The following is a 9,787-nucleotide window of genomic DNA, read 5'->3' as shown; positions in this document are numbered from 1 at the left end:
GTCTCTTCCTCCTGCTCTTCTTCCTCCTTCTCCTTCTCCTCCTCCGCACATGAGCTGCAAAGCTCCTCGGTGCCTGGCAAAAATTCTTCTTCGCTGTCAGAAGTATCTCCACTGCTTGTGGAGAGTGCAAAACTGCAGCAACAGCCTCCTCTAAACTGAGTGCACGCTTCATTGTGTCTGTGCAGAAATGACCACTCAGACCAGGCTGCAAAGTATTCTCATAGACTTCAAAGGTGCACCTGAATAAACATGCTATACCATACATCCAATAAGAGAGAGGAGGCACACTCTTGATCAAGAAAAAACATAAGCGCACGCCTTTGATCTCTCCCTCCCCCCCCCCCCCCCCCTCTCTCTCTCTCTCTCTCTCACACACACACACACACATGCACATACATACATACACAATACCATTTTATGGTGGTTAGCTGTTTTATTGTCATGCATTTTACAAGGTAAGATAACCATGTCCTGCATTCAAAACCACTGAAAATGTCTATGGTGGTGCTGTGCCTAATATTGTGCTGGTGTATGCTGGGTAATCGCACAGCTAGCGACTGGGTGACTTTATTCACCCGCTTCGGCTGTTGTCAGTCCATATCCCCTAGATATGGACCATCTCCTGCTAGATTGTTCAGAAGGTTGTTATCATCCATCCAGATGGAGGATCACTAACAGGAGCGTGGGAAGACTCCAGAATCCACTCTGGCTGCAATCCGGTGGATACAGGAGTGTGTACAGGTAAGACCGTTAAACAGCATTTATAGAATGACTATTAAAAGTCAGACCAGCGAGTGTCAATAATGTTAATGTGGTTATGTTAGTAATACACCGAGTGCTAATATAACAGCTTTAAGATGCATTTGTAGATGTTATTACGTGTTTTACCGTCTTTATGGTGCTAGCTTAAAGTTACGGTGTAAACGTTAGCTTATATTGGAGTAAAGCTGTTACTGTTTAAACGATGTTAGCACAGAAATATTAGCTTCTGTCATGACTGACGAAGTTACTAGTTAATAAAGTTTCCAGTAAAGTGTTTAATCGCAGCCACAGACTGACAGCAAATATCTCGATTAGCTTCAGTGCATCTGTAATAAATATGTGCAAGTTTCAGTGCTTCGTTTAAACTGTATGATACTTATACTGACCCAGGGTCAGTGTAAAATACAATCCTAGCTGTGTGAACAAAGCCTGGCTCCTTTAATCCTGCATGAAAAACCTCAGGATGCAGGCTATTATTACTCTTTCCTGCTGGCACACCTGTCACACCTGAGAGTCAGCTAGAAACTTACAGTGACGTGGACATCATGCAAAGACTGCCAGACTCTGTAATACTGCAAATGATCAGTGACTCAAGTTAACACTAAACTTTAAACGGTACCTCTGTGTCTCTGTGTGCTGAACATTTAGGATTGAGTCAGGCTGCATCTGTGTTAGTCCTCTGACAGACTGGTGACCTGTCCAGGTGTGCTCTACCTATGACTACTGGGACAGGCTCTAGCTCCTGTAATAGAAATTTTATGTTATTCTCATTTAAAGCATTTAAGTGCTTATGCATATGCTTAGTTGTGACACTGTTATAGACTGTTCAATGAAGGTTTCTAAAACTAGATGAACTTACTTCAGCAGTTTGAGAAAACAACTCCCTTTACAGGTGCTGATAACGTCAAAGGCACAAAACAGCATAACCATTGATCCGTTAGGTTTCATAGCGAGACACGTGAAGTGGCAGAGCTGACATGACTGAACTGTGATGTTTGATGTGTGTTTGCTCTCCTGTGCACAGTAATAAATAGCATGATCACAGCTCTTTCTGTGTTGCAGACTTTATTTAAAAAATTCCATGACATCTACTATAACTGAACCAACCTGGTGCTCTTCATTTATGGAGGCTGTTGAGTCTGAATGTTGGATGTTGTGTATCTCGTGTTCTCTGGGCTTTGTTGTCCTCAGTCTTTTTGCAGGATCAGAAAACAAAACCGGGAGGCGCGTAAATGTTTCTTCTCCATGATGTTTCTTCAAATGTTTCTTCTGGATGATGATATGACCGTGACACGGGATGCCACCTTTGGTCTTGTGACGAAGCAAAGCTCAGGAAGAAGTGTGATTAAATGGTACCCACATGTTGAGAAGGATGTACAGGGCACCTGCAGCCAAATCCAAGCTTCAGCTTAGTTGTAGTTGCAGAATGCTATAGGACTGAGACATCTAAGGCATCAAATGTTTGATTAAACGGATGAAAAAGAGAAGTTTTTTCCCTATAATTATCACTTCTTAAAATCTGTAGCAACTTCAAGTCTGTCAGCATGCTGAGCATGCTCAGAATGTGACAATATATTTTTGTTCAATATTTAATTTCTTTCAGTTGCAATTGTTAAATGAAAAAATATATATTCTTATAATTTAGCAAACGAATTTATAAAAAAAAAAATACATATATCTGTATTAGTTTTAGTAAATTAATTTGACACCTGTATTGAAAATACCATATTGTATTCATACAGAATCAGTATGGTATCATTGTTTGTCTGTTCACTGATTGTTGAAGCTAAGAGCTACTTTGATCTGTTTAGATCTAAAGTATCCAAAGTTGAGTTCTAATGTTTCTTCACCCCTGTGTGTGTGATATGTGATTTCCTACATGCTGGCAGAGCAGAGCAGCAGTTTGTGCTCACAGATGGTGACGGTGTGGAGAGACGGTGGTATTTCCTCAGAAGAACCAGCAGAGTCACAAAGGACACCAGTCCATCTCACCACCTTGACTTGCTGACTGATGTTCGTCTACACTGCACAGAGGAAATCAACTGACCGAGGTTTGTCCAGTGACGTGTTATGAAATGTATATTTGTTTTATGCTTACAGATATGTTTTTCTTGACAGAGGCTCTGCAGAGGTTAGACAAAGCAGAGAAAACATGTGCTTTACATTTTACTGTGATTTATTGAGATATTTGTTGCCTGATGTTCAGCAGGAATGGAGAAATAGAATCAAAGGGAGATGTTTTTCCTGTTTTTGTAATGATGTAAGTAAATCTTCAATATTATTTATTTGCTTGGTTATATTAGGAGCGTTTCTGAGTGAGGGGGAGAGGAGTCATCATCCAGGTAAAGTGACGTGGATCAGTGGATACACTTGTCTCCCCTTTAAAGGAGACGATCCAAGTCATCCTTAAATGTTAGCGCTTTCAAATACACAAACATTTTTAAAGGACAAAAATGAACATCCAACTTTGACTGTAATACAAAATAAATCTTTGCATGTGTGTTTTCAAACTCTCAGATGGGCAGTATATCAGTCTTGGACTGTCTAACCTGCCGGAGCAGCACTGAATGACCACCGCACGAGCATGTTCCTGCAACATTCAGCATCTGATCCTTCATCTGTGTGCTTCTGCTTTTGGTAAGTAGAGTTACCCAACTCCAGTAACTCTAAACACATGCCATCCATTTCTAACGGCCTGGTTACTTCCTGTCAGTTACTTTAGAAACCATGTGGTCACCTGACCTAACACTGTTTCTTCTTCTTCTCCTTAATGTTGAAGTGTCAAATGTCAAACAGCTGGAGAGGAAACTACACCAGTGTACTGGGATGTTTCAGCAACACGTGCCAGATGCTGTTCCTTCATGGTGACATCACCAGAGACAGTCCCGCCCACCTCAGGACCCATTGATTATGATGATCTGATCCATCAAACCCCCAGCAGGTGAACTTTATTCATGACATAACACCGCAACAATGTAAAAAATTAAACAGCAACAGTCTAAATGTAAAGTGCATTCTAAAGTCCTCTTCAATAAATTGTATGCAAAGAGTCATTCAGGTCACTACAGAACCCAGAGTCTTCATCATTAAATCTCTGGTTGCTTCATTTTTTCTATCCTATATCAGATATTTTAAAGGTTATCTTAGGTAAAGTTCCATTCTCATGGTGAGGCAAAGTGCTTTATGTGTGTGTGTGCCCGTGTCATGAACGGCTATAAAAGGCCTATAATTAAAGAACAAAGCGGGGTTTGAGTTCGAGTTGCGGCAGACTGTCACTACTTGTAAATGGAACGCAGCCTTCCTACGGCGGACAGCTAATAACAGGAATCGGACGCGGTCCAGCCAAGTCCACAGCAACCACCATAGCAACCGCCTAGCATGACCTTAAAAACATATTCTGTCTTCATAACTATCAAAATCGTGAAATGATTTGCAAAGTGTGAAAGTGTTACAGCTGCAGAGAGCTATGGCGGTATCTATGGAAGCTGTTTACATAGCTAATAATATACGATGTAACCATGGAGACAGTCAGTCACTTGAGCTAGCGGTGCATGTTTACTACAGTGAATAAGGTGATTGAGTGCACAGCGTCCACACTCTGCAGGGGGTAAAGACATTACTTCAATATTGTTTTATATTGATATATATTAGCCTTCTGTTGACCATCACCTCAGGTTCACCATTACAGTTTCAGATTACAGATGCACACTGTCTAAACACATTCAAAAACTCATGTCTCAGAAATAAGCACAGCTGTTCATGTTTGTCATTAGAGTTTTATTTGTAAGAAAATTATGAACTTCATATTGTGCATTAAATAAAAGAACATTTCACAACTCTGAGTCAACAGAAACAGGTAACAGAAATGTCTCTAATGTGTACAGTGTAGTGTAAGCATTAAAAGATCATAAAGGAAAAACTAACATTTATGTGAAACTAATTGTAATAAAAAATGAGCAGGTGCTTTATAGATTTAAAAGAAAGAATCTGAAAACAACACTTTTTTGGTCTAAGTGATCAAAGTAGAAAACAGAACTGATGTTCAAGAACAAACCGTAGCTGCACTAATATTACACATCTCGATCGTTGTACTGAACAGACATGTTGCTTTTAAAACCACATGCAGTGTGTGACCATGACTGTTCACTGAGACCATGAACGCCACTTCGCTGAAGCATTCTTCTTCTTCTTCTTGCCATTAAATTGGAAGCAGAAGCAGCACGAGCTGATTTGATCTACTGAAAGGAAAAAGCAGAACATCTGAGTTGAAACCAGTCAGCTGAAATCATTAAGACAGGAACAAATTCAATGCAGTGTCTCAAGTGGCTTAGCCTGTTACAACTGTTGATACAAGCTAAATACGGTTAACACACAGTGTCAGGGAGCTCCAGTGTGGGAACTAGTGGCTTTAGGTTTGTAGTCATTTAACTTTCATCCATTCATTCATTTAATTCAGGAGGAAGAAATGCCAGGTTGGTGCAGGCTGGTTACATGCATTTGGTCCCATGCTGTCTTTAATTAAATGACTTGGTTCATTTTATGGCTGGGCTGTATGTGGGGTTATATCATGTTATTTGGGCAGGAGTACCTGTCCCCTGTTAGACTTAGAAAGTTTCTCCATAAGTAGAGTTTCTAACTCTTCTAGCACATCTGTGGCTGACAGCTTTTTGGTGGCTCTTTTTACCCCACACTGGTTGTGAGTGTGTAAATAGCCCCACTAGTTATTTTGGGTTGCAGTTAACTAGGGAGGAAGGGGTGGGTATGCCATGATTAGGTGAATAACAATTATATGTGATACATAAATTTCACAATGCATGCATATATCTCTATCAATTAAACCTGGCCTGAGGGCTGCCATTTTTTACATTCAGTTATTTCTCTTAGAAATGTTGGAACTAAATAATGAATGTGTTACAGTTAAAGTGAAACACTGGTCAGTGTAAATGGCTCATTGGGACACAGAAACCTTTAAATTAAACCTGATATCTAGTGTCAAACAATATCAAAGCTGTAAAAGATGTTTACATTCAGAATTTATAAAACTATGATTGTAAATAAATTCAAACAAGTGAGCTTTTCTCTTTGTGCTGAATATCAACACTGTGGTTTCTTAGACTGTAAGCTGTACTTTAGTGCAACCAGTTGCAGAAGCTGCCACTCCAAATGTCTTTTGATAACAAGAAAAAAATACCTTTTCAGTACACGGCCTGAAGTTCTTCTCCGACATCTTCTGCAATCGGCTTTGTCTGCTGGTTTGAAGACAATAAACCACAAAAAAGATGATTTAGTCACTTTGTCTGCGTCATGCAGCTCGAATGTGTCGTGTAACGATGTTGAATAGCCGTCGTTATCCCTCTGCTTTGAGCCTTTTATCAAAAGTTACAGCTAACTTCATGAAGTTGTACAAAAAGGCTTCATTTCGCCGAGACAGTGCGTTTCTGACTATTACATGCATTTGAATGGAGTTCTTGCACGAAACAAAGTATAAGTTTTCATTATGTGAATAACTTGTATTTTACACTGACCCTGGGTCAGTATCAACTTCATGAAGACAGCTGTAACTTTTGATAGAGGACTCACACACACACATATTTATGGCTTTGCCTTATAGAATTCAGCATCTCCGTGCTGAGGAAATAGGTTTTGCAGCTGTTTGAGCTAAGATTTTCAAGTTATTCACAAATTGAAAACCTATACTTTGTGTCGGGCGAGAACTCCATTCAAATGCATGTAATAGCGAGAAACGCACTAACGTGGTGAAATAAAGCGTTTTTCCATAAACTTCATAAAGACAGCTGTAAATTTTGAGAGAAGACTCACACACACATTGGGGGGATATTGAAGTCTATAAGATAAAGCCATGAATATGTTTGTCTGAGTCTTCTATCAAAAGTTACAGCAAGCTCTATGAAGTTGATGAGAAACGCGTTTCTCACTGTTACATGCATTTGAATTTAGTTCTTGCCCGACACAAAGTATAGGTTTTAATTTGTGAATAACTTGAAAATCTTAGCTCAAACAGCTGCAAAACCTATTTCCTGAGCACTGAGATGCTGAATTCTATAAGGCAAAGCCATAAATATGTGTGTGTGATTCTTCTATCAACAGTTACAGCTGTCTTCTTGAAGTTGATACTGACCCAGGGTCAGTGTAAAATACAATCCTAGCTGTGTGAACAAAGCTTGGCTCCTTTAATCCTGCATGACAAACCTCAGGATGCAGGTTATTATTACTCTTTCCTGCTGGCACACCTGAGAGTCAGCTAGAAACTTACAGTGACGTGGACATCATGCAAAGACTGCCAGACTCTGTAATACTGTGAATGATCAGTGACTCAAGTTAACACTAAACTTTAAACAGTACCTCTGTGTCTCTGTGTGCTGAACATTTAGGATTGAGTCTGCATTGACTTTATTTATTGAGACTTTAATGTGCTAAAAGCAGGTTGAAGACAGCTCAGAAACATTTGAAGATTAAAATTTAGCATTATGGCTGCTGGTGGTTTGTAAAGCCTATACTCAGCTGTAGTTTTTGTTACTAATTTATGTTTGTTGTTGTTTAACACAGATTTCAGAAGAGCAAATATGCTTAATAGTTTAACTAGATTTCATTTGTCAGTGTGGGACTGCTGAGTCACCTGAAGAACTCATTTCATTCATTCTCCACATGATGTTCATATACAGAAATGTTTCACAGGAACTGGTTCCTCCCAAACTGTGAACTAGTGTGTTTCCATAGATTATCTCTGTATGAATGTACTTTTAAATGAAGGCAAGTGTTTGTCCTTTTTTGTTCCTCAGTTACAGTACGTGATATCTTGATATCAGGCGGTCAACACTGGGGGAAGACAAGAAGCAGACGTACTTCCAAGAGGGAGCTGCAGTGAGGACACAGCCAGGTCACTGAGGTCAGAGGTCAGAATCTGAAACAGCTCAGGTTTATATTTTAGGGGTTATAAAAAATCAAAATGTATTTATGAAGAAACCTTTAAATAATAGTCATAATTATGATTATTATAAGAAATATCAAACATTTAAGTGGATTTTCTGTTACACATGTTGTATTAGCCCTGCAATAAACTGGCAGCCTGTCTTTGTCCTGTATCAGCTGGGATAGGCTTCATCCTCCCGCAACCCTGAATTGGATACATTGTATTCCAATTATGTAATCTGATCATTTACAAACTCAAGGTATCTAATCAAAATGTAAGTAATAATTATAAAATGGGAAAGCAGAAATAAGTGTGACATAAATGTAAATGTGTTAGCTGACATAGAGGACAGCTACATGTAGTCTGAAAAACCTTTGTTGTCAAGTTTGCAGGTATATCAGCACGAGACATTCTTACATAGAAGAGTCTGTTAAAGTCTCTAACTCAGCGAAGCATTATTGGTCCCGTCTGTTTGGATAAATATAGTAAGTTGATGTTTGTCCATTTATTGACACATTTTCTTAAGTGCTTATCCAGTTCAGGATCACAGTGGAGCTGCAGCTGGATATGTTCATTAAATAAACCTTACAAAAGTTAACAATAAACCTGCATCCATGTACGTTGTTGTCCACAGGATAAGAAAATCAAACTGGAACACTGTGGAACATGTTAATAAATGTTTGTGTGTTTATGCCTGTGTCTTTCACAGGAGGCGCTGGAAGGTTTCCCTAATAGTTCCTGGTGAATCAAAGCAGAACCATAAAGGTTGCTGGATTGCATGATGGCCTTACCCCTGAGCAGTCATCCTGTTAAAGGAGGAACCAGTTAGAAGCTGTTTTCAAAGTAGCTGAGCAGATTTCATCTCAAGTAAGCGATGAACTGTTTGTTCATCTGTTCTGCCACTTAAAGAGCATTTAAGGACGTCTTTTGAGTGTCCAGCTGAATTAATTCTACTGGCTCTCATGGTCATTTGTTATTATAGACATATTTTTCATGTTCATCCAGCTATTTAGTAAATTCTATCTATTTAGTAATATCCGTCAGCTATAAAATGTAATATAAATATAAAAAATATCTAAATATCTCCTGCACTTTATATTTTAATGATGTAAGTCTGTTATCGTGTTACATTAGCATTCCTCACATATCAATGAGATGCTGTACAGTACAATCCTACTGACGCAGCAGAGGGATAACGACGGCTATTCAACATCGTTACACGACACATTCGAGCTGCATGACACAGACAAAGTGACTAAATCATCTTTTTTATGGTTTATTGTCTTCAAACCAGCAGACAAAGCCGATTGCAGAAGATTTCGGAGAAGAACTTCAGGCCGTGTACTGAAAAGGTATTTTTTTCTTGTTATCAAAAGACATTTGGAGTGGCAGCTTCTGCAACTGGTTGCACTAAAGTACAGCTTACAGTCTAAGAAACCACAGTGTTGATATTCAGCACAAAGAGAAAAGCTCACTTGTTTGAATTTATTTACAATCATAGTTTTATAAATTCTGAATGTAAACATCTTTTACAGCTTTGATATTGTTTGACACTAGATATCAGGTTTAATTTAAAGGTTTCTGTGTCCCAATGAGCCATTTACACTGACCAGTGTTTCACTTTAACTGTAACACATTCATTATTTAGTTCCAACATTTCTAAGAGAAATAACTGAATGTAAAAAATGGCAGCCCTCAGGCCAGGTTTAATTGATAGAGATATATGCATGCATTGTGAAATTTATGTATCACATATAATTGTTATTCACCTAATCATGGCATACCCACCCCTTCCTCCCTAGTTAACTGCAACCCAAAATAACTAGTGGGGCTATTTACACACTCACAACCAGTGTGGGGTAAAAAGAGCCACCAAAAAGCTGTCAGCCACAGATGTGCTAGAAGAGTTAGAAACTCTACTTATGGAGAAACTTTCTAAGTCTAACAGGGGACAGGTACTCCTGCCCAAATAACATGATATAACCCCACATACAGCCCAGCCATAAAATGAACCAAGTCATTTAATTAAAGACAGCATGGGACCAAATGCATGTAACCAGCCTGCACCAACCTGGCATTTCTTCCTCCTGAATT

General features: G+C 39.0%; 1 long non-coding RNA gene across 10 annotated transcripts; it reads left to right on the top strand.

Moving 5' to 3' along the window:
- Positions 1-373: 373 nt before the first annotated feature.
- LOC146681374 (uncharacterized) lies at positions 374-9,560 on the top strand. Of its 10 annotated transcripts, none has more exons than XR_014918036.1 (9): positions 374-455; positions 661-741; positions 1,954-2,813; positions 3,066-3,174; positions 3,280-3,399; positions 3,542-3,703; positions 7,563-7,676; positions 8,403-8,560; positions 8,988-9,559. It is a non-coding gene; the product is annotated as an uncharacterized LOC146681374 (long non-coding RNA). The 10 variants fall into 10 exon arrangements; XR_014918035.1 differs by having other exon boundaries at positions 378-455; positions 551-741; positions 8,988-9,560; XR_014918033.1 differs by having other exon boundaries at positions 374-741; positions 8,988-9,558.
- The last annotated feature ends 227 nt before the right edge of the window (positions 9,561-9,787 follow it).

The sequence above is a fragment of the Copadichromis virginalis genome, linkage group LG23, assembly GCF_057382275.1.
Source record: "Copadichromis virginalis isolate Kocher_CV1m ecotype Utaka linkage group LG23, C_Virginalis_male_GT1.1, whole genome shotgun sequence".
Classification (NCBI taxonomy): domain Eukaryota; kingdom Metazoa; phylum Chordata; class Actinopteri; order Cichliformes; family Cichlidae; genus Copadichromis; species Copadichromis virginalis.
The sequence above is the reverse complement of the archived record's forward strand: the minus strand, read 5'-3'. Positions and strand labels throughout refer to the sequence as shown.